Source organism: Saimiri boliviensis, chromosome 6, assembly GCF_048565385.1.
Source record: "Saimiri boliviensis isolate mSaiBol1 chromosome 6, mSaiBol1.pri, whole genome shotgun sequence".
Taxonomy (NCBI): domain Eukaryota; kingdom Metazoa; phylum Chordata; class Mammalia; order Primates; family Cebidae; genus Saimiri; species Saimiri boliviensis.
Window position 1 is genome coordinate 121,003,628 of NC_133454.1, and position 24,591 is coordinate 121,028,218.

General features: G+C 45.0%; 1 long non-coding RNA gene and 1 pseudogene across 1 annotated transcript; both read right to left on the reverse strand.

Annotated features, from left to right (window-relative positions):
- Positions 1 to 416: 416 nt before the first annotated feature.
- Positions 417 to 1,767, reverse strand: LOC104651219 (prostaglandin E synthase 3-like; annotated as a pseudogene).
- Positions 1,768 to 8,236: 6,469 nt separating this feature from the next.
- Positions 8,237 to 21,615, reverse strand: LOC141584763 (uncharacterized). Its single transcript, XR_012517967.1, has 3 exons — positions 21,283 to 21,615; positions 9,487 to 9,673; positions 8,237 to 8,665 (listed from the first exon to the last, which is right to left on the reverse strand). It is a non-coding gene; the product is annotated as an uncharacterized LOC141584763 (long non-coding RNA).
- Positions 21,616 to 24,591: the final 2,976 nt, after the last annotated feature.

Sequence of the window (24,591 nt, forward strand, 5' to 3'; positions counted from 1 at the left end):
AATAAACTTTAGTGAAAATCCTGAAGGATAACACCAGAGGAATAGCAGGTTACCAGTAAGGTGTGAGCCAGTTTGTTCCAGCCAGTTCTGAATTCATGTTCTGTAATCTAAAATTTAGTTCTCTTTCCCTAAGCTGAGAGCTTCCTGTCGCGTCAGTATCTATGTTATGAAGAAAAGGAGACTTAGGTGAGATGTTTGCATTTATCCCAAGTGCTGCATCAATTGCCTAGGACTTCAACAGCTTCCTGGAAATCTGGGAAGTGTTCATGCATCAGGTTATTGCCTTAGCTAATTTAAAATTGCTCCACGCGGTGGTACTTATCAACCCACAGCGAAGCCTTTTCAAAAACAAACAGGTTGAAAAATGGGTTACAGTGGGCAAATACAGCATGCCTTTAGAGCTATCGATTCAGGGATTCTGTCAGTTCTGAAATCTTGCAGAGCAGTTATTTTTCTTTATCAAATTCCAAGTGATGGCAGTATGCTTTAGATCTAGCATTTTCTCATGACTGCGTTGTGAGTCACCATCTGCCCCATCTGCTTCTGGTAACTCTTTGTCCACACCACCACGCATGCTGTTCATCATCTTGACCAGAGAAATGGTCAAAATTAGACATGCCTTCATCTGAATCATCTTCCATCTTTTCAACTGATGATGTCCACACTAAGCCAGTTAAATTTTGCCCTCTTTTGTTAACCTTGGCCTTGACATCCAGATTCTTCAGAAACAGCATAAAACTGATCTGTCCGTTCTTACATGCTTGGGATCATTTGGATCAATACAGTAAAAAAGACCAATGTCATTTAAATGCTTGAAATGACCACTTCCTCCAAGACAACTGAATTAAGTTTGGATTTTTCAAAACATACGTTAACAGCTTTAGTGGCTTCAACACAAAATTCAATGAAGACATAGTCCCTTAGATTGATTGTACCACCTTGCAGAAGCAGCTGCATTGTGAACGTGGCGGAGGGACAGGAAAATGGGTGGGTGGGCATCTCTGGCAGCAGCTGCAGCTAAGGAGCCGACTCCTCGCCTGCATTTTCTCCCAGGTCTCAGCCTCTTCTGCTTCCCTCAGGCAATGGCAGCATCAGTAGGTTCGACATATATCTTAATTTTTTTTTGACAGGTTCGACATATATCTTAATTTTTTTTTTTTTTTTTTTTGAGACGGAGTTTCACTCTCGTTGCCCAGGCTGGAGTGTATTGATGCATTCTCGGCTCACTGCAACCTCTGCCTCCTATGTTCAAGCGATGCTCCTAAATCAGCCTCTGAGTAGCTGTGATTAAAGGCGCCCACCACCACGCCTGGCTAATTTTTGGTATTCTCAGTAGACACAGGGTTTTACCATGATGGCCAGGCTGGTCTCAAACTCCTAACCTCAGGTGATCCACTGGCCTTGGCCTCCCAAAGTGCTGGGATTACAGGCATGAGCCCCTCCTCCAGTCTTAATTTAATTGTTTAAACGAAGATTAGACTACATGTTCTGTAACTTGCTCGTGGTCACTTAAAATATCATTGTATATCATTTCATATTGGAACATATGCCTCCATGCCATTTAAAAAATAGCTGCATATATTACATTATGAGTATTTGAAAATTATATTTACTTAAAACTGGTACTTCTTTGAACATACTTATGTGCATATCGTTGCTAATTCTATAGGCTAAGTTCCTAGAAGTGGAACTGCTCATTCAAAGGGTGTACACATGTCACTGACGCTCCCTGGGCAGGGTTTCTGTTTCCCTGCAGCTCGCCAGCATCGTCCGCTGTCATTCCTTTCTATCTCTGTTAATCCCTTAGATGAAAAATTGTGTCCTCCTTAATATACATTTCTTTAACTACTAATGAAATTGAGCCTATTTTTGGCTATTTGGCTTACATTTCTTAGTCACTTTTTTTATTGTATCATTCACCTTTTTCTGTTTGTTTGTTTAAGATAAAGGCTGGTGACTGGGCGCAGTGGCTCACTCCTGTCATCCCAGCACTTTGGGAGGCGGAGTTGGGTGGATTACGAGGTCAGGAGACCCAGACCACCCGGCAAACACTGTGAAAACCCATCTCTACTAAAATACAAAAGACTGGCTGGGCGTGGTCCAATGCACCTATAGTCACAGCTACTTGGGAGGCTGAGGCAAGAGAATCACTTGAACTTGGAAGGCCAGTGTTGCAGTGAGCCAAGATCACATCATTGCACTCCAGCCTGGGCAAGGAGCAAAACTCCATCACGAGAAAAAAAAAAAGAGAGAGAGACAGAAGCTGGTATTCAACTCTGATTATGTGGATTCCAAAGCCCTTGTCCTGCGTCTAGTGCCTTATGCTGAAGGCTTGTGTCCTTAATCATGGAATCAGCAAAGCAGGGACTAATGAAGAGTCCCTATCAGCTGTTAAGTCCCCAAAGCAGTTGGGGTTGGTGGGGGAGGTGTGATTTATTGTGGGCAGGTCTATGCAAGCCTACTCCCAAAAGTCTGAGGGAGCTGAGAGGCCAAAGAAAGAGACTAACTGATTCCGCTGCTTAGAAAGAGACATTTAATTGGCACTTAGGAACAGAAGCCATGTCTGTGTCTCTGGCAGCCACAAGACAAGATGGTTAATCCTGTGCCGTTAGCCCCAGATCCAGGGCTCACACTCCACAGGGGTAGAGAAGGCGAGATTCAGAATCAATGTGTAAGGTCATCAAAGTCTGATAACATCAAGATTTAGACCTAAGGTCAGGATTCACGGTAAGTAGGTGCTCTTACGCAAGGAACTGGAAAGCTTAGAGGCCTTCCCAGAGCTGGGGTTAATCAGAAGTCAGCATGGCAGATGAGCATGCACCACAGAGCAGCAGCTTCAGCCTCCACAAGGCGCCCTAAGAGGCCTGGGCCTGGTGCCCCAGCCTCACCTGGCTCTTTGACTTCTCTTTGCTTCCCAGGTAAATGCGAGCCCCAGGCGTAGGTTGGTGGGTCTGGAAAGAGCTCCTTGAAGCATGTGCCCTGATGTTACTCCATGCCCATTCAACTTAGTAAGAGTGTATCTGTGTCTGCTGTGAGTCAGATACCAAGAAATGCTTTTGGGGACACAGAAATGAGTAATGTGACCCTTCCATTGACATAGAAGGAGACAGATGTGGGCAGAGTCTAATTTCCTTAACTAAGGCCCAAAGTGTTTTGGGAGCACTTGTGGGGATGGGAGACACTTCACAGGCAGTGTGTGTCTCAAACATTCGTTCTTTTTCTTTTCCTGAATGTATAAAGGTAACATAAAGCAGTCCTGGCTCTAATTTTTTTAAAATTTAGTTTTAGTTTAATTTCTGGGACACATGTGCAGAACATGCAGGTTTGTTACATAAGTATACATGTGCCATGGTGGTTTGCTGCACCTGTCAACCCATCATCTAGGTTTTAAGCCCCACATGCATTCAGTATTTGTCCTAATGCCCTTCCCACCCCTTACCCTCAAATCAACGACAGGCCCCAGTGTGTTATGTGTGAAGTTCCCCTCCCTGTGTCCATGTGTCCTCATTTTTCAACTCTCACTTACGAGTGAGAGCATGCAGTGTTTGGTTATCCGCTCCTGTGTTAGTTTGCTGAGAATGATGGCTTCCAGCTTCATCCACATCTCTGCAAAGAACATGAACTCCTTTTTTATGGCTGCGTAGTATTCCATGGTATTTATGTGACACATTTTCTTTATCCAATCTATCATTGATGGGCATTTGTTTTGGTTCCAAGTCTTTACTGTTGTAAATAATGCTGCGACAAACATACGTGTGCATGTGTCTTTATAGTGGAGTAATTAATAGTGTTTTGGGTATATACTCAGTAATGCGATTGCTGGGTAAAATGGTATTTCTGATTCTAGATCCTTGAAGAATCGCCACACTGTCTTCGACAATGGCTGAAGTAATTTACACTCCCACTAACAGTGTACACGCCTTCCTGTTTCTCCACAGCCTCACCAGCATCTGTTGTTTCCTGACTGTTTCATAATAGCCATTCTCACTGATGGGAGGTGGTATCTCATTGTAGTTTTGGTTTGCATTTCTTTAATGAGCTGTGATGATGAGCTTTTCTTCTTTTTTTCCTTTTTTTGAGATGGTGTCTAGCTCTGTAGCCCAGGCTGGGGTGCAGTGGTAAGATCCTGGCTCACCGAAACCTTCGCCTCCTGGGTTCAAGTAATTCTCCTGCCTCAGCCTCCTGAGTAGCTGGGATTAAAGGTGTGCACCGACACACCAGACTAATCTTTGTATTTTTTATAGAGACCGGTTTTCACCATGATGGCCAGGCTGGTCTCAAACTCCTGACCTCAGGTGATCCACCTGCCTTGGCATCCCAAACTGCTTGTCCGGCCTTATTTTATTTTTTTAAACGAAGGTTAGATAATGTGTATTGTAATGTGCTTGAGGTAAATTAAAATACCATTGTATATCATTTTATTTTAGAAGTATGGCTTGGTGCCATTTAAAAAATAGCTGCGGAGAGATCCAAGATGGCTGACTACTAACAGCTCGGGATTGTAGCTCCCACTGAAAGCGCAAAGAATGAGAGGACGCCACACCTTCACATGAATTCTTGTTGCTCACGCACCAGGAGATTCCCAGCGGAGGAGCCCCACGGGTCGCCAGCGCGACTCTTGTGACCGGCGAGGCGGTTTTGCCGGCGCCTTGGAGCGACGGTTCTTGGTGCAGAGTCGGAAAAGCACCATCAATCTTAACGCCGCTGATTTGGTCGGTGCAGTGGGTTGCTCAGATTTCGGGGCTGAGAATCAGTAAGTTGGACGTCCACTCAGAAACCTAATTACAAAGACGGTGAATTCAAAGACCACAGATGGATAAATTTATAATGAAGGGAGGAAAACGGCCAAAAAAGGCTGAGAATACCCAATGTCAGAACGCCTCTCCCTCAGCGGGGGATCACAGTTCCTCATCAGCAACGGAACAAGGCTTGATGGAGAACGAGTGTGTTCCAATTACAGAAGCAGGCTTCAAAATGTGGATAATGAGAAACTTCTGTGAATTAAAAGAACTTGTTTTAACCCAATCTAAAGCAACTAAGAACTTTGAAAACAGATTTGACGAAATGTTAACAAGAATACACAATTTAGAGAGGAATATAAGTGAATTGATGGAGCTGAAAAACACAATAGGAGAACTTCGTGAAGTATGCACAAGTTTTAACAGCCAAATTGATCAAGCAGAAGAAAGGATGTCAGAGGTCGAAGACCAACTCAATGAAATAAAACAAGAAGACAAGATTAGAGAAAAAAGGATAAAAAGGAACGAGCAAAGTCTCCAAGAAATATGGGACTATGTCAAAAGACCTAATCTACGCTTGATAGGTGTACCTGAATGTGACGAAGAGAATGAATCCAAGCTGGAAAATACGCTTCAGGACATTATTCAGGAAAATTTTCCCAGCCTAGTAAGGCAGGATAATATTCAACTCCAGGTAATACAGAGAACACCACAGAGATATTCCTCAAGAAGAGCAACTCCAAGGCACATAATCGTCAGATTCACCAGGGTTGAAATGAAGGAGAAAATACTAAGGGCAGCCAGAGAGAAAGGTCAGGTTACCCACAAAGGGAAGCCTATCAGACTTACAGCAGATCTCTCAGCAGAAACCCTACAAGCCAGAAGAGAGTGGGGGCCAATATTCAACATCCTTAAAGAAAAGAACTTTCAACCCAGAATTTCACATCCAGCCAAACTAAGCTTCACAAGTGAAGGAAAAATAAAGTTTTTTTTGTGAATAAGCAAGCACTCAGAGATTTCATCACCACCAGGCCTGCTTTACAAGAGCTTCTGAAAGAACCACTACACATATGAAAGGAACAAACAGTATCAGCCTTTCTAAAAAAGTTATCAAAAAGAGCATCAATATAATGAAGAATTTACATCAACCAATGGACAAAATTGCCAGCTAATGGCAGTATTAAACTCACATATATTATTATTAATTCTAAATTTAAATTGACTAAATCCCCCAATCCAAAGACAGACAATTTGAATAAAAAACTAAAACCCATCAGTATGCTGCATCCAGATCCATCTCACATTCAAGGATACACAAAGACTCCAAACAAGGGATGGAGAAAGATTTACCAACCAAACAGAGAGCTAAAATAAATAAATGAAAAGCAGAAGTTACAATTAAGCAACAAAGATCAAAAGAAGCAAAGAAGGACATTATATAATGATAAAAGGATCAATGCAACAACAAGAAGAGCTAAAGATCCTAAATATATACGCACCCAATACAGGAATACGCAGACATACAAGACTTATAAAGAGACTTAGACTCCCACATAATAATAGTGGGAGACTTCAACATTAATATTAGACAGATCAATGAGACAGAAAATTAACAACGATATTCAGGACTTGAACTCAGATCTGGAACAAGTAAATGTAATTAACATTTATAGAACTCTCCACTTTAAATATACAAAATATACACTCTTATTAGTACCATATCATATCAACTTAGAAGTTTAAAAGAAATCTTGGTTGGCTCCTTGTTTGCTATTCTCTTCCCTCATTTTCTTTCATGTCTCCATAAAAATAAATAAATAAATAAATAAATAAATAAAAAATAGCTGCATATATCATGAGTATTTGAAAATTATATTGACTTAAAACTAGTACTTCTTTGAACATACTTATGTGCATATTGTTGCTAATTCCTTGCAGCTTGCAGCTCGCCCGGCATCGTCTGCTGTCATTCTTTTCTATCTGTTCATCTCTTAGATGAAAAATTGTGTCCTGCTAAATATATATTTCCTTAATTAATAATGAAATTAAGCCTATTTTTTTGGCTATTTGGGTTACATTCCTTAGTCATTTTTCCATTGTATCATTCATCTTTTTCTGTTTGTTTAAGATAAAATCTGGTGGACTGGGCGCGGTGGCTCACGCCTGTCATCCCAGCACTTTGGGAGGCAGAGGCGGGTGGATCACGAGGTCAGGATATTGAGACCATCCTGATTAACACTGTGAAAACTCATCTCTACTAAAAATACAAAAAATTAGCTGGGCAAGGATACATGTGCCTATAGTCCCAGCTATTTGGGAGGCTGAGGCAGGAGAATCGCTTGAATCTGGGAGGCGAACGTTGCAGTAAGCCAAGATCACATCATTGCCTCTAGACTGGGCAAGGAGCAAAACTCTATCTTAAGAAAAAAAAAAGAGAGAGAGAGACAGAAGCTGGTACTCAACTCTGATTATGTGGACTCCAAAGCCCATGTCCTGCGTCTAGTGCCTTATGCTGAAGGCTTGTGTCCTTAATCATGGAATCAGCAAAGCAGGGACTAATGAAGAGTCCCCATCAGCTGTTAAGTCCCCAAAGCTAGTTGGGGTTGGTGGGGGAGGTGTGATTTATTGTGGGCAGGTCTATGCAAGCCTACTCCCAAAAGTCTGAGGGAGCTGAGAGGCCAAAGAGACTAATTGATTCCGCTGCTTAGAAAGAGACATTTAATTGGCACTTAGAACAGAAGCCATGTCCGTGTCTCTGGCAGCCACAGGACAAGATAATTAATCCTGTGCCGTTAGCCCCAGATCCAGGGCTCACACTCCACAGGGAAAGAGAAGGCGAGATTCAGAATCAATGTGTAAGGTCATCAAAGTCTGATAACATCAAGGTTTAGACCTAAGGTCAGGATTCACGGTAAGTAGGTGCTCTTACGCAAGGAACTGGAAAGCTTAGAGGCCTTCCCAGAGCTGGGGTTAATCAGAAGTCAGCATGGCAGATGAGCATGCACCACAGAGCAGCAGCTTCAGCCTCCACAAGGCGCCCTAAGAGGCCTGGGCCCGGTGCCCTAGCCTCACCTGGCTCTTTGACTTCTCTTTGCTTCCCAGGTAAATGCGAGCCCCAGGCGTAGGTTGGTGAGTCTGGAAAGAGCTCCTTGAAGCATGTGCCCTGATGTTACTCCATGCCATTCAACTTAGTAAGAGTGTATCTGTGTCTGCTGTGAGTCAGATACCAAGAAATGCTTTTGGGGACACAGAAATGAGTAATGTGACCCTTCCATTGACATAGAAGGAGACAGATGCGGGCAGTGTCTAATTTCCATAACTAAGGCCCAAAGTGTTTTGGGAGCACTCGTGGGAATGGGAGACGCTCACAGGCAGTGTGTGTCTCAGGCATTCATTCTTTTTCTTTTTCTGAATGTATAAAGCTACCATAAAGCAGTCCAGGCTCTATTTTTTTTTTTTTTAATTTAGTTTTAGTTTAATTTCTGGGACACGTGCAGAACATGCAGGTTTGTTACATAAGTATACATGTGCCACGGTGGTTTGCTGCACCTGTCAACCCATCATCTAGGTTTTAAGCCCCACATGCATTCAGTATTTGTCCTAATGCCCTTCCCACCCCTTACCCTCAAATCAACGACAGGCCCCAGTGTGTTATGTGTGAAGTTCCCCTCCCTGTGTCCATGTGTCCTCATTTTTCAACTCTCACTTACGAGTGAGAGCATGCAGTGTTTGGTTATCCGCTCCTGTGTTAGTTTGCTGAGAATGATGGCTTCCAGCTTCATCCACATCCCTGCAAAGGACAGGATTTCATTCTTTTTTTATGGCTGCATAGTATTCCATGGTATTTATGTGACACATTCTCTTCATCCAGTCTATCGTTGATGGGCATGTGGGTTGGTTCCAAGTCTTTCCTCTTCTACATAGTGCTGCAATAAACATACGTGTGCATGTGTCTTTATAGTAGAATAATTTAGAATTTTGGGGGTATACACCCAGTAATGGGATTGCTAGGTAAAGTGGTATTTCTGATTCTAGATCCTTGAAGAATCGTTACACTGTCTTCCACAATGGTTGAAGTAATTTACATTCCTGCTGACAGTGTACAAGCTTCCTATTTCTTCACAGCCTCGCCAGCATCTGTTGTTTCCTGACTTTTTCATAACTGCCATTCTCACTGATGGGAGATTGTATCTCATTGTAGTTCTGATTTGCATTTCTCTAATGACCAGTGATAATAAGCTTTTTTTCTTTTTCTTTTCTTTTTTTTTTTTTTTTTTGAGATGCAGTCTAGCTCTGTCACCCAGGCTGGAGTGCAGTGGCGTCATCTTGGCTCACCGCAACCTCTGCCTCCCAGGTTCAAGGGAATCTCCTGCCTCAGCCTCCTGAGTAGCTGGGATTACAGGTGTGCACTGACATACCTAGCTAATTTTTGTCTTTTTAGTAGAGATGGGGTTTCACCATGTTGACCATGCTGGTCTTGAACTCCTGACCTCATGATCTGCCTGCCTTGGCCTTCCAAAGTGCTGAGATTACAGGCGGGAGCCACCGCACCCAGTTATTACCCCACAGACTTTGAACTTGCCAGCCTCTATAATGCTGTGAGCCAATTTCCTCCCCTTGCCCCGGCATCCGGTTGGTTCTGTTTTCCTGGAGAGCCCTTACTAATATAGATGGCTCTCTGTGGCTCTCTCTAAGGGCTGCCCTGACCCATTTGATCATATTTTCCAGCAGATAGAAGAGGGCTTACCGTGGACTGTGTTGAGAAATCCACTCCTTGCCAGGAAGGCAGAAGTCACACCAGGCAATTGCTTGTCACTGCAGACATAGTTTAAGAGAGAGACCAACCAAAGTAAAGAAGTTTCATCTCTTTCACTTTCTAGCTGAGGGGCTGGGGCACCCGGCTAAGCACTGGGGATGAGATGATGAACAAGACTCTAAGGAAGAAGAGATTAAAACCATAATTAATTCATTGCAAATGCACCAAATGCTGACATGGAGAAGCGTGGGTGTTAAGGGTGCTGAGAGGACCATATCTGGTTGGGAAGTCAGGGAGGACTTCTCTGAGGAAGTGGGATTTAGCTCAGATCCAGAGGAGGGGCAGAAGTCAACTGGGAGTCAGGAGAGCCTTCTGGTAGAGGGAGCAGCGTGTGGGAAAGCCCAGGAGAGGAGGAATTTCACAGAGTCAAGAGAAGCCTTGCATGACTGAAGTGAAGTGTGTGAAGGAGTGAGTGGTGGGCCTGGGATTAGAGAGGCAGCAGGGAGGCTAGCAGGATCTTTCCGGTCAGTGTAAGGACTGTGGGCACTGCTTTAAGGCACATGGAAATTTACTGAAGGGTTTTCAGCAAAAAGTGGCCTGATTGTTTCTTCAACTATTTTTTCTATTCTGTCCCCTTCTCTCCTCTCCTTCTGTGTCTATGATAACACGTATGTTAGAGTGGTTCACTGATGATCTGTTCATGTTTTGTCAGTGTTTTTTCTCTCCATGCTTCATTTTGGGTAGTTTCTATTGCTATGCCTTCAAGCTCGCTGAGCTTTTCTTCTACAGTGTCTAATCTGCCATTTACGTCATCCAATCCAGTGTTCATCTCAGACATCGTAGTTTTCATTTTTCAGAAGTTCCATTTGGGTCTTTAAAAACATATCCTTCATTTCTTTCATCTTGTTCCCATTTTCCTCTAACTTCTTCAAAATATGGAGCGTTTTTTATGATAGCTCTTTCGATACCCTTGTCCGCTAAGTGCATTATTTGTCAACACCGAGTCTGTTGCTATTCATCAGTTTTTCTTCAGGGAGGTAAAAGTTTCTAGGAATGAGATACTGTGGTACATGAAAGCTTGTTATTTATGGCTCAGGATATGAGCCATACTTCCTGGTTCTTTGCATGGGCAGTAATATTTGATGGGCTGCCCAGTAGTGTCAGTTTTACACTGTTAGATGATGGATTTGTTTTATTCACTTAAATGATGTTGGCCTTTGTTCTGGCATGCAGTTAGTGCCTTGGAGTCTGGCTGATGCTTTTGAGACTGTTTTTAAGCTTTGTGAGGGTGAATCCATAGCAGCCTTTAATCCCGGGTTAACTCAGTCTCACTACGATGGCACTGCTCTGTTTGTAAGGTCTTTCCACTCAGCTGCTAGAATCATCTGGGCCTTATGTGTGCTCCAGAAATCATTTGGCTTCCAGCTGGCTGGTGGTTTTTCCCCTGGCCTTGAGTCATTTCCATCCATCTGTGTTCATACCATCACTGAACCAGAGACTTGAGATCCTCCTGCAGTTTTCTGTGCAGTCCTCCCGACTTGAGACTCTCCTGTGACGTGGTCAGTGCTACGGCCCGAATGTGTGTGTCCCCCCCAAATTCATATATTGAAAGCTTAAATCCCAAGGTGATGGTACTTGGAGGTGGGGCCTTTGGGAGGTGATTAGGTCATGGGAGCTGAGCACTCAGGAATGGGATTAGTGTCCTTATAAAAGAGGCCAGGGAGAGCTTCCTGTCCCTTCTACCACAGGAGGTTACAGTGAAAAGATGCTCTCTATGAACCAGGAAGTGGGCTTTCTGACATTGAAGCTGATGGTGCCTTGGACTTCCCTGCCACCAGGACTTAGAAATACATGTTTAGAAGCCACCCAGTCTACAGTATTTTGTCATAGCAGCTCAGATGGACTAAGAGTCAAGACGAGCTAAGGGTGGAAACGGCGTTGCTGGCTGTCCTGCTCAGAGGCCTTGGCCTGAGCCAGGCACACAGCTCTTATCCCTGGTCCTCCGCTCACTCCCTCGTTTCGGCCAGAAGGTCAGGGTTTCTAGTAATGAGATACTGTGGTTCATGAAAGCTTTTTAAAAAGTGGAGTAACGTTGCTAAGGTGAAACAGCAACAGCAAAAAACGGCGTCTGTCATCCTGGTCTCAAGGGTGACCTCTGCAGTTTTGTCCTGGAATGACTCCCGGAGCCTGAACCCCTAAGCTGACTTTTGACTTCTGATCCTTGGTGTCTGTAAGAACAACGGAATCTGCTTTTCTCACTTGCCAGGAATAAAATCTGTGGAATTTGGTCATGTGAGAATATGTGAACTTCATGCTGGGTATTCTGGAACATTAAGACTTAGGGCCTGAGGGTTCAAGGTCGACATGTCAGAAACGTCTAGAGACAGATCATTGAGGAAAATTAACAGGAAGGGCTGTCTGCACTCAAAACCTAAATCCCTTGCTGTCTTAGCAGAGGTGGGAGCCACCATGCCCTGACTGTTACAGAGAAGCCTGTTTATGTATAATTTCTTCTTTAAATTGACATAAAAATTCCTGTAACAGAAAACGAACCATTTTAAAGTGCACCATTCGTGGTATTTAGTACATTCACAATGTTGTGCAACAATTGCCTCTGTCTAGCTCCAAAATATTTTTATCACCCTGAAAGGAAATCCTGTCCACAATCAGCAGGTGCTTCCCATCTTCCCCAGCCCCTGGGAGGAGCCCTTTTTTTTTCACATGAGAGGTTTCTAAGGGCCAGGGTTGGCGCTAAGAATATCTTCTCTCAAGGGCTTTGAGGCATGAGGCAAAGAGCATGCATGGGCATTAGGGGCACACGGGGCCAGTATCTAAAACCAGCTTTGAGACGTATCTGTGTGACCCTGGACTAGTTTCTTAATCTCTCCAAGCCTGAAGTTGGGATAATGTCCACTTCACATTCAGCCTAAAAATATCTGGAGGAGTGTATTTTTATTCTTATTTATTTATTTTGTATTGGAGTTTTGCTCTCGTTGCCCAGGCTGGAGTGCAGTGGTGCAATCTTGACTCACCACAACCTCCACCTCTCAGGTTCAAGTGCGTCTCCTGCCTCACCCTCCCGAGTAGCTGGAGTTACAGGCATGCACCACGACGCCTGCCTAATTTTTGTATTTTTAGTAAAGACAGAGTTTCTCCATGTTGGTCAGGCTGGTCTTGAACTCCCGATCTCAGGTGATCCACTTGCCTCGGTCTCCCAAAGGGCTGAGATTACAGGAGTGCATTTTTAAAGAACTGGGCTGGGTGTGGTGGCTCATGCTTGTAATTCCAGCACTTTGGGAGGCCAAGGTGGAAAGATTGCATGAGGTAAAGAGTTTGAGACCAGCCTGGACACTACAGCGAGATCCCATCTCTACAAAAAAAAAGGTTTAAGAATGATTGAACCTCAGGTATGGTGGCCGCTTATGCTTGGGGTTCTGGGAAACTTAAACTTAGTCCTGATGTCCTTGCATTAGTCTTTGGCATCGGGGAAACCATGGGAACTATATTCAAGCATATTTGAGACATTGACTTCTACTTCCAAAAACTTAACACTGTTCTTGGCTTACGAATGCTGAAGAATGAATGAATAAGCGAGGCAATCATTACCTACTCAGGCACTTCTGGAGATGTGTTGGGAATTAAGACTAGGTGTTTGTTACTCGGGTCACAAATGACATTCCATGGGAACCATTGGAATAGCCTTTTCACTTTTTGTGGTTGTTATTTTCAGAAAGATGGGATCTTGCTCTGACACCCAGTGGTGCAATCCTAGCTCACTGTAACCTTGAACTCCTGGGTTCAAGTGATCCTTGTAACTCAGCCTCCCAAGTACCCAGGACTACTGGCATGAACCACCCAGTTACTTTTTAATTTTTTTTTTTGAGACAGAGTCTCAGTGCAGTGACGCGATCTCAGTTTACTGCAACTTCCGCCTCCCGGGTTCAAGCAATTCGCCTCAACCTTCCAAGTAGCTGGGATTACAGGCACCCACCACTATGCCCAGCTAATGTTTTGTATTTTTAGTAGAGATGGGGTTTCACCATGTTGGCCAGGCTGGTCTCAAACTCTTGACCTCCTGATTCACCCACCTCGGCCTCCCAAAGTGCTGGGATTACAGGCGTGAGCCACCGCGCCTGGCCTTAAGTTTTTTTGTAGAGACAGAGTCTTGCTGTGTTGCCCAGATGGTCTCAAACTCCTGGCCTCAATTAATCCCCCCACCATAGCCCCCTAAAATGCTGGGATTTGAGGCATGAGCTACCATGCCCAGCTACTCTTTTAGGTTTGACACCATTACCGCTTAGACGACCTCTGTTTATGGGGACACTGTGTCTTTAGACTCTTCCACTTAAGTGCCATTGTGATAGGGGATGGGGTGAGAACCTGGGTGTACCCTCAGAGATACTGGCCTCCCAGTCCTGGAGGCACAGCAGTGGGCTAGTGGTGGGGCTCCCACCCTTCCCTGATATGCAGGAAAACTTCCTCCCATGTTCTCAGGGCACTCACGGTAGGCATTCATCATTGCTAGTCAGTGTGTGTCCCAAGCTTTTCTGGAACTCCTGTGAACTCTCTAAGTGGATTCTGAAAGTCAAGGTCAATCTGGTCCCAGGCTTCCAGGCTGGAGGAATAAACTGACAAGGGCTTTGGGGTCCCTGGCAAGTGAGCAACTTTCCAGAAGGCCTAGCAGCTAAGTCTTAGCAAGGTCAGGCCTCTCAGGACGAACACAGAACTGGCTGTTTCCCAAGGCTCCTCTGGGCACAGCTGAGCCAGGGAAAGGGGCTGTGGGCCTCTTGAACTCCTGAGGGTGATGGAGTCTGGCTTCCTGCATCCAGATGAGGGAGTTGTTTCCAGTCCCAATGACCAGTGACACACAACCTGACCTGCTCATGTGAGTCCTAACAAGGGGAGAGCTCCTGGAGTTACGGGGAGCTGGAGCCTGTTCCTATAATGCTGGTAGAGTCTCAGGAATGTAGTTCTTGGGATTGGGTGTGGTAGCTCATGCCTGTAATTCCAGAACTCTGTGAGGCTGATGCGGGAGGATCACCTGAACCCAGGAGTTCATGACCAGCCTGAGCAACATGGCGAAACCCCATCTCTACAAAAAAAAAAAAAAAAAAAAAAAAAAAGAAACGAAAAAAAGAAAAAAATATTAGGCAGGTGTCGTGGCATGTACTTGTGGTCCCAGCTACTAGAGAGGCTGAGGTGGGAGGATGGCTTGAGCCAGGAGGCTGAGGATGCAGTGAACTGGGATTGCACACTCCACTCTAGCCTGGGTAACAGCATGAGACCCTGTCTCCCCCCAAAAATAAATAAATTAAAAGAATGTAGTTCTCAGGGACCCAGGTCTCAGAGGAGCTGTGACTTATTCAGAAGACAGGGTTTGCTGGATTTCACAGGTGCAGGGAGAGCAGACCTAGGTTTCTTAGGGGTCAGAGAAGAGGAGGTGTGATCTGCTTGGCTAGACCCAGGGTGGGGAAATTCCAGTGAGTTTTGGAGTTCGCCCTTCCATTGCGGTTCCCTGAAATCTTGTCAAAATTGTATAACTTTCCCACTATTTTCTGGCAGACAGGCCAGAGCCCACTGATGGCTGTTAGCCAGAAGACTAAGCCAGGCACCCCCGTTAGTCTCCCTGAAAGGCATCGGATCCTTGTCTTGCAGAATAAATAGGTCTGCAGGGTGGGTGCATCAGTGACGGAGGAACCCCTTGCTAAGCCTTGGCCAATCTCTGGAGCTCACCCCCACGAGGGAAGGGGGCCAGGAGCCCTGATGCCCATTGGTTCTTGGTTTGCCTACCTCTGCATGAATAGCCCTGCATCTCCTGCCAGAGGAGGTTGTCTCTCTCTCTCTCTCTCTCTCTCTCTGTTTTCTTCTTTCTTTCTCTCTTTTCCTGTCTCTCTCTCCCCCTCTCTCTTTTTGTTCTGTCGGTGAACTTCTGGAGAAATGTAGGTCTTTTTTTTTTTTTTTTTTTTTTTTTTGAGGCGGAGTTTCGCTCTTGTTACCCAGGCTGGAGTGCAATGGCGCGATCTCGGCTCACCGCAACCTCCGCCTCCTGGGTTCAGGCAATTCTCCTGCCTCAGCCTCCTGAGTAGCTGGGATTACAGGCATGTGCCACCATGCCCAGCTAATTTTCTGTATTTTTAGTAGAGACAGGGTTTCACCATGTTGACCAGGATGGTCTCGATCTCTCGACCTCGTGATCCACCCGCCTCGGCCTCCCAAAGTGCTGGGATTACAGGCTTGAGCCACCGCGCCCGGCTTGAAATGTAGGTCTTTTTTGTCCATCGAGGGGTGCACGGGACTCAGCACTTGGCCTGACAGTTTCCCCATTGTCTAGAAAGCAGGACCGTGCACAGGACCGTGAGGGTGGGAGAAGGGGAGGACCCTGGAGAACCTAGAGGGAAGGGTCCAGATAGGATGTTCAGTAGAGAGGGCGGAGGTGAGATGGGGAGTGCTAGACACACAGATAGGGGCCTGGGCATGGAGGCCATGGGCAGGGGTTTGGACTTTATTTGGAGGGGAGTGAGGAACCTGGACCCATTTTAAGTAGCAAAGGGATTCTTTGGTACTTAATCCTTTGCCATGAAGGATTCTCTGGCTGTGGTGTGGTCTGGGTGGGTTGGCATCAAACGGATGGACTGGCCTTACGTGGCTTGAACATGGTGAGGCAGTGGGAAAGCAATAGCAGTTGCTGTTTTGGGCAAACAGTGGTGCCGTTGACCAAGAGAAGGAAGGAGGGGGCGGGGGCAGGTGGAGGGAACATGAGCTTAGGTTTGGGTGCCCTGAGTCTGAGAAACTCGTGTGACACCGGGCAAAGCTGTCCACTGAGCTGTTGGAGAGAGAACTCTGGAGAGAGATTCAGGTCTGCGGGACCCTGGGCCTTAGGTGGTGATGGAAGCCACTTGGGGAGAAACAGAAGGGAGTCCTGGGACAGATCTCTGAGGAATGTCCACAGCGGGGTGCTGGGCAGTAGAAAGGAGGCGGCCAGGGAACCTGGGAAGAGCATTTGGGGTGGGAGAGGGAAGCTGGGAGAGGACAGGCTCATGGCCGCCAGGGCAAAGCATGGCTCAAGAGGGAGAAAATGGGCAAGCGTCAAAAGCCTCTGAGAGGCTGGGCGTGGTGGTTGACGCCTGTAATTCCAGCACATTGGGAGGCGAGGTGGGCAGATCACTTGAGATCAGCAGTTTTGAAACTAGCCTGGCCAACCTGGTGAAACCCTGTCTCTACTGAAAAAATACAAAAATTAGCTGAGTATGGTGGTGCGTGCCTGCAATCCCAGTTTTGGAGGCTGAGATAGGAGAATCACTTGAACCGGGAGGTGGAGGTTTCGATGGGTGAGATCACACCACTGAGCTCCAGCCTTGGCCACAGAGCAAGACTCCGTCTCAAAACAACCACCACCACCAGCTTCTGAGAGGCCATGGACAGAGGGGGCTACCAGGGGCCATGGTGATGACCTTAGAGAGAGCAGTGGCGTGGAAGAGATGGACACAGATATAAGCAGAGATGGCTGCGACACCTTGAGAGGTGAGGGCTCGTGGAAAGTCTGGCAGTGAAGTGAACCTGGGGACAGGGAGTGGAGGAGGTGTTTACAGATACTCGAGACTTTGGCGTGAGACTTTGGGAGAGTGCCAAGTCCCCATGGAGGACGTTTGGGTGTTTCTAATTACACTCCAATCACAACATGGTCTTGTATGCACACCCTTAGGTGCTTGTCCAGCTGTGTCCTTAGAATAAATTCCTAGAAGAACAACGACTGTGTCAGAAGCTACGTATTGACATGTTTTGCATTTCATTATATAGCAACCAATCGCCCTCCACAAACTCTGAACTAGTTTCAGCAACTCTTCGTTGATAATGACATCCTCACAAAGACTGAATATTATCCTTTTTTTTTTTTTTCTTTTGTTGAGACGGAGTTTCGCTCTTGTTACCCAGGCTGGAGTGCAATGGCGCAATCTCGGCTCACCGCAACCTCCACCTCCTGGGTTCAGGCAATTCTCCTGCCTCAGCCTCCTGAGTAGCTGGGATTACACGCCACCATGCCCAGCTAATTTTTTGTATTTTTAGTAGAGACGGGGTTTTACCGTGTTGACCAGGTTGGTCTCGATCTCTCGACCTTGTGATCCACCCGCCTCGGCTTCCCAAAGTGCTGGGATTACAGGCTTGAGCCACCGCGCCCGGAGAATATTATCCATTTTTAAGAAGTCTTTGTCAGTGTAATTAACCCAAAACATTTCTCATTGATATTTTATATTGCATTTTTTTTTGGTCACTAATGAGATGGGCCTCTTTTCATAGGTCACTCATTTTTACTTCTTAATCTATCTGTTCGTATCCATTATTCTTTTTTTTCTTTTTTTTTTTTTTTTTTTCCCCTGAGACAGAGTCTTGCTCTGTCACCCAGGCTGGAGTGCAGTGGTGCGATCTCTGCTCACTGTAACCTCCACCTCCCGGGTTCTAGTGATTCTTGTGCCTCAGCCTCTGGAGTAGCTGGAATTACAGGTGCTCGCCGCCATGCTCAGCTGACTTTTGTATTTTAAGGAGAGACAGGGTTTCACCATGTTGGCCAGGCTACTCTCGAACTTCTGACCTCAAGTGATGCACCTGCCTCGGCCTCCCAAAGTGCTGGGATTACAGGTGTGAGCCACCGCACCAGGCCTCATTTTCCTATTGAGATGATAGTCTTTTTTCATTCACTTGTAGAGATATTAATTACAACATATTTTTTTCCTTTCTGTTGTTTGTCACAGAACTTCACTGATGATGACGTCTTTCCCTGGCAGAGTTCAAAAGCATTTTGCAGGCCGCGCTGCTGTTCTTCTCCTGCGGTCTAGAACCTGGTGCTCTCGCTAAGCTCTGGCATCACATTGGCAACATCACCTTCTGACTGTGAACTTTCACCACCTTTCATTTTTTTCTACTCTTCTCTTGACCTACACTTACTTCTCTTATTTTCTAACCCTAATTGGGGTCCACAGTTTTTGTGGATTTTTTTTTTAAAGCCATTGTGCCATTTTTGTTTTTGTGAGGCAGAGTCTCACTCTGTCGCTGAAGCCGGAGTGCAGTGGTGTGATCTCAACCCACTGCAGCCTCAACCTCCCAGGCTCAGGTGATTCTCCCACCTCAGCCTTCCAAGTAGCTGGGACTACAGGCGTGCACCACCACCCCTGGCTAATTAAAAAAAAATTTTTTCTTTGTAGACATGGGGTTTCATCATGTTGCCCAGGCTGGTCTCAAACTCCTGAGTGCAAGCGATCTGCCTGCCTTGGCCTCCCATACTGCTGAGATTACAAGCATGAGCCACCGCATCTGGCCCCCATTGTGCCTTTTGTCCTGTTTCTTTTGGTGCCTGATCACTTTTCTAGAGTGAACAAGCGGGCTCTGAGCTTGCTTTCCCTGGGCCCAGGCTAGACAGCTTCTACCAGGTAAGCTGCGAAAAACCCATGAGATTCAGTCACCAGGGCAAGGTCCTACTAATGGACACTTGCTAATCCCCGCAGAAAAGTTGCTCAAGCATCCCCGGGGAAGTCCCTAAAGCCTACCTTCTCTCCTCTCTTTGGCTCCCACCTCAGCTGTTTTTACTGTCCTATTATCTCCTACAGGGTCTCAAGTGATAAAAGTATCAAATTATTTTATTTTACTTCATTTTTTTGAGAGAGAGTCACTCTGCCACCCAGGCTGGAGTGCAATGGTATAATCTCAGTTTACTGAAATCTCTGCCTCCTGGGTTCAAGCTATTCTCCTGCCTCAGCCTCCTGAGTAGCTGGAATTATAGGTGTGTGATACCATGCCAGGCTAATTTTTGTATTTGTAGTGGAGACAGGGTTTCACCATATTGGCCAGGCTGGTTTCGAACTCCTGACCTCAGGTGATCCACCCACCTTGGCCTCTCAAAATGTTGGGATTACAGGCGCCAGCCGCCGCGCCTGGTTTTCTTTCTTTCTTTTTCTTTTTTGGAGACAGAATCTTGCTCTGTTGCCCAGGCTGGAGTACAGCAGTGCCATCTAGGCTCACTGCAACCTCTGCTTCCCAGGTTCAAGCAATTCTACAGCCTCAGCCTCCTAAGTAGCTGAGATTACAGGCACCTGCCACCATGCCCAGCTAATTTTTGTATTTTTTGTAGAGACAGGGTTTCACCATATTGGCCAGGTTGGTCTTGAACTGCTGACCTCAAGTGATTTGCCTGCCTCGGCCTCCCAAAGTGCTGGGATTACAGGCATGAGTCACTGCTCCTGGCCTCAAATAATTTTAATATGGGGTTTATTCTTGGAGGACTCAGGAGGAGGTGGGCATCACCTGCCCGATGCCCTCCTTGTCACTTCACAGTTGCTGATGGCTCTCCTCTCTTGCAGTCCGTCCCGCCCCCTGGTTCTTCTGTAACCTGGGTGCTTAGATGACAGAAGAGGTTAGATGTTGTCAGAAAGTGTAATCTCAGGCCGGGCGCGGTGGCTCACGCCTGTAATCCCAGCACTTTGGGAGGCCGAGGCGGGTGGATCATGAGGTCAAGAGATCGAGACCATCCTGGTCAACATGGTGAAACCTCGTCTCTACTAAAAATACAAAAAATTAGCTGGGCATGGTGGCACGTGCCTGTAATCCCAGCTACTCAGGAGGCTGAGGCAGGAGAATTGCCTGAACCCAGGAGGCGGAGGTTGCGGTGAGCCGAGATCGTGCCATTGCACTCCAGCCTGGGCAACAAGAGCGAAACTCCGTCTCAAAAAAAAAAAAAAAAAAAAAAAAAAAAAAAAAAAAAGTGTAATCTCATTGTTAGGAAAAAAAGATGTGGGAGCTTTGTGTGCAGGAGAAGAGGGAAAGGATAGTTTTCATTGTACTTTCTATTATAAAAAATTTTCAAGCATAGAGAAAATAATATAATGAACCTTCATGTACATATCTCCAGCTTCAACAGTTTTCAGGCCAAGGCCAGATATGTGTCATCATTACCCCACCTGCTTCTCACTCACAGTGGTTCCAAGCAAATCCCAGACATCATACAATTTCATCTGTTAATAGCTTGTTATATATCTCATAAAGACTAAAATCTTACAAATACGGCTGGGTGTGGTGGCTCACGCCTGTAATCTCGGCACTTTTAGAGGTCGAAGTGGGTGGATCACTTGAGGTCAGGAATTTGAGACCAGCCTGGCCAACATAGTGAAAGCCTGTCTCTCCTAAAAGTACAAAACAAACAAACAAAAAATTAGCCAGGTGTAGTGGGCCGTGTCTGTAACCGCAGCTACTTGGGAGGCTGAGGCAGGAGAATCGCTTGAACATGGGAGGCGGAGGTTGCAGTGAGCCAAGATTGCACCACTGCACTCCAGCCTAGGTGACAGAGCAAGACTTCATCTAAAAAAAAGTATATATATTATATCTATGTTATATTATATTTATGTAACTACATCACCCCAAAACCATCATCACCCCTAAGAAGAATTTAACAGTGAGAGAAGATGGCTACTATGTGGATTGAATGTGAGATACTCAATGGGAAGGTTTGACTTTCAGTTCTGATGTGCTGTGCAAGACCTCAAGCAAGATGGCCAACTTTTCCAAGCGTTAGTGGTTGCTTCCACGTAGAAATAGGAGTACTTCCCTCAAATGGGTGGCACTGGCCACAGAGCAGCCCTCACATAACTAACTCCATCTTAGAAAAGGACTCCGTTGTATATTTTGTAGGACATGTTGCCAACAAGGACAAGATGTTTTCTTTAATAAACAAACTAAAAACTTAAGACTGTATCCAACCAGAGGAGGACCCAAACAAACGTGGTCTTCCACTGTCCATCCTACCAGAGGACTCTGAGGCTGTAGCGGATTAGCCTTCAGCAGCTCGAAAGGGTCGTCCTAACGGGCACCGTCTTGCAGTCACGCGTGATAAAAACTCAGCATCTGCCGCCACGGGCTCTGCCACCCCAAAGCCTCATCTTTGCAAGACCGATGGACCCCCCACCTCCCAGACCAGGACTACTTCTGTCTTCTTCACTCTCCTGGACTGGTTCCTTCACCCTTTCTCCCAGCTGTTTTTCCTCTTGATGTTAAACATTACTTTGTGTGTTGTGAAATGTTTAATCGGAAAAACTGACATGTTGACTAAGTAATCATCATGTATGATTTGCAATATTGACCGATTTATGGATGCCTTGGGCCTGCGTCCCTGTGACTCTGATTCCCAAGTGAACGGGCGGTACTAAGGAGAACTGCCTCCTTAAGAACTCCACGTAGCTCATGGCTTTTATGATTGAAATAGCATCCATAAAAGCCTAACGCTGTGAGAAAACACAAATGTGCTTGCACCTGCTCGCCTCTGAGCTTACACCCTGGAGGATGGCACCTCATCCTTGACAGCTATGGTCTCCATGCTGGTGCCTTTAAAAAAGAATGAGATTCTGTCTTTTGCAACAACCTGGATGGAACTGAAGGTCATCATGTGAAGTGAAATAAGCCAGGCACAGAAAGACAATCATTGCATGTTCTCTTATTTGTTGGATCTAAAAATCGAAACAATTGAATCCATGGAGATAGAGTAGAAGGATGGCTAGCAGAGGCTGGGAAGGGCAGTGGGGGCGGAGGGGAGGTAGGCGTGATTAATGGGTACAAAAAAATCAGAATGAATGAATAAGACCTAGTAATTGATGGCACAGTCGGGTGACTATAGCTAATAATGATTTACTTGAACATTTAAAAATAACTAAAAGAGTATAATTGGATTGTCTGTAACACAAAGGATAAATGCTTGAGAGGACGGGTACCCCATTCTCCAGAATGTGATTGTTATGCATTGGATGCCTGTATCAAAACATATCGTGTACCCCAAAATATATACACCTACTCCGTACCCACATAAACAATTGTTTAAAAATCTAAGGAAGGTCTGAGAAACTGTCACAGACAAGAGGAGCCTAAGGAGACAGGATGACTCAATGCACTGTGGTTCCTGGGTTAGACTCTGGAGCAGAAAATGGACATCAGGTTGAAACTACGGAAAGCTGAATAAAGTATAAGCTGAAAACAAAACAAAACAAAATGCCCACAAAGAAAACTCTGGGTCCAAATGCCTTCACTGGTGAATTCTACCAAACATTTAAGGAAAAATATAACACTCAGTTCTACATAAAAGCTTCCAAAAATAGAAGATGAAGAAATCATTCCCATATAAAAATAACTCTGAAAGAATCATAAACCTAAATTAAGAAATTTAGAAGCTAAAACAATAAAATCCTGGAACGAAGCATAAGAAAAAAATCGTAGTGACCTTGAGTTAGGAAAATATTTCTTGAATACACAAAAGTAGCAAAAACTCTAAGAGAAGAAATGAATAAATTGCATTTCATTAAAATTAAAAATGTTTACTTCCTCAAATAACACTGTTAATAAAATCTCAAGCCACAAACTGAAAATATTTGTGAAACAAAAGTCTATCAAAAGGCTCGCATACACAGTATGTAAAGACCTACGACAACCCACATATAGGAAAGCAAAAACCCAGTAAAAGGTGGTAAAATATTTCAATAGTCACTTGCTCGATATATATGGGTGGCAAATAAGGCAATTCACTAAAGATTTTATACATATCTACCTCTATAGATATATGTCACAACATCATTTAGTCACTAGGGAAATTCAAAGTAAAACCACAGTGAGATCACAGTGAGTAGCCACTATACCCAATAGAATGGCTACAATTTAAAACACTGAAAACAGCAAGTATTGGCAAGGCTATTGAGCAATTGAGAACTCTTATGCATTGTTAGTGGGAACACAAAATGGTCCAGCCACTTTGGAAAATAGTTTGGAGTTTCTTTTAAAGTTAGGCATACACTGACTATGTGAGCCAGAAATACCACTCCTAGGCATTTACCCAAGAGAGAAAGAAATATTTGGTCAGACAAAGACTTGTACACACCATGCATAACAGTTTTATTCATAATAGCTGAAAACTGGAAGCAAAACAAATGTCCATCAAGTGGTGAATGTATAAACAAATTGTGGTATATCCATGTAATGGAATACTACACAGCAGTAAAAAGGAAAAGGCTGCTGCTGCATACAGCAACATGGATGAATCTCAAAAGCATTAAGCTAAATGAAAAAGGCCAGACACATAAAACTACATGCTATGTGAGTCTATTTCTATGACACTCTAGGAAAGGCAAAACTATAATGACAGAAAAAGCACCTCAGTGATTGCCAGGGACTATGGGGTAAGAGGAGAGATTTTACTGCAAAGGGTCACAAGAGACTTTCTGGAAAGTAATGTAATCACTCCCACAATCATATTACAGAAATGTCCTGATTTCTGTATGGTTGTGGGAGTGATTATATTACTTCTATATATTTGTCAAAACTCATTAGTCACTTAATAATAGTGAAGTTTATTGTATGTCAGTTTTATCTCAATAAAGCTGACACAGACAATTTGCTATCAAAAAATGCCCTCTGTGGATTACTTAAATGCCAGACATATTCTTCCCCACCCTTATTATATAACAGAAATCCTCCCCGTTCATGATGAGCGGGGGGGTGATTAGCCCTGCCACCGGGAGTAATGGTGAGCAGGGCCCCGCATCCGTACTTCTGCCCCTTGGTTCTTGGATGCAGGCATGGATTCTACCTAATGGGGACATAGTATCTTATAAAAGTCATTGTCTTAGGATGAATACTGCATCCTGGAGGATGCCACCTCATCCTTGAAAGCTGTGGTTCTATGTCGGTGTCTTCAAAAGGTTATTCCATCTCTCCACCAGGCTGTCAGCTTCTTGGCGGATGCCTAGGAGATAGGGCCAGTGGATTTCATGGCCACATGCCCACTGCCACACCTCCTTTGCTCTCGAGTATATGTCTCAGTCCCATGCTAGACAATGTGGGGTCTCATGTCATCGTATCCAATACTGCAAGCCCTCAGTGCTGGCCGAGGCTCTGTGGGCAGAAGAACTGATAGGTGTGTTGATTACAGTCAAGACGAATTGCTGACCTTCTCAAGATTGAACAAGGCTAATGTAATCAGCTTGTCACCAAGGGGTACAACCAAAAGCATTCAACGGTAATTTCAGGCTGTACAAAGCAAGGTCCAAAGAACAAGATCTTGGTCAGCAGAGACAT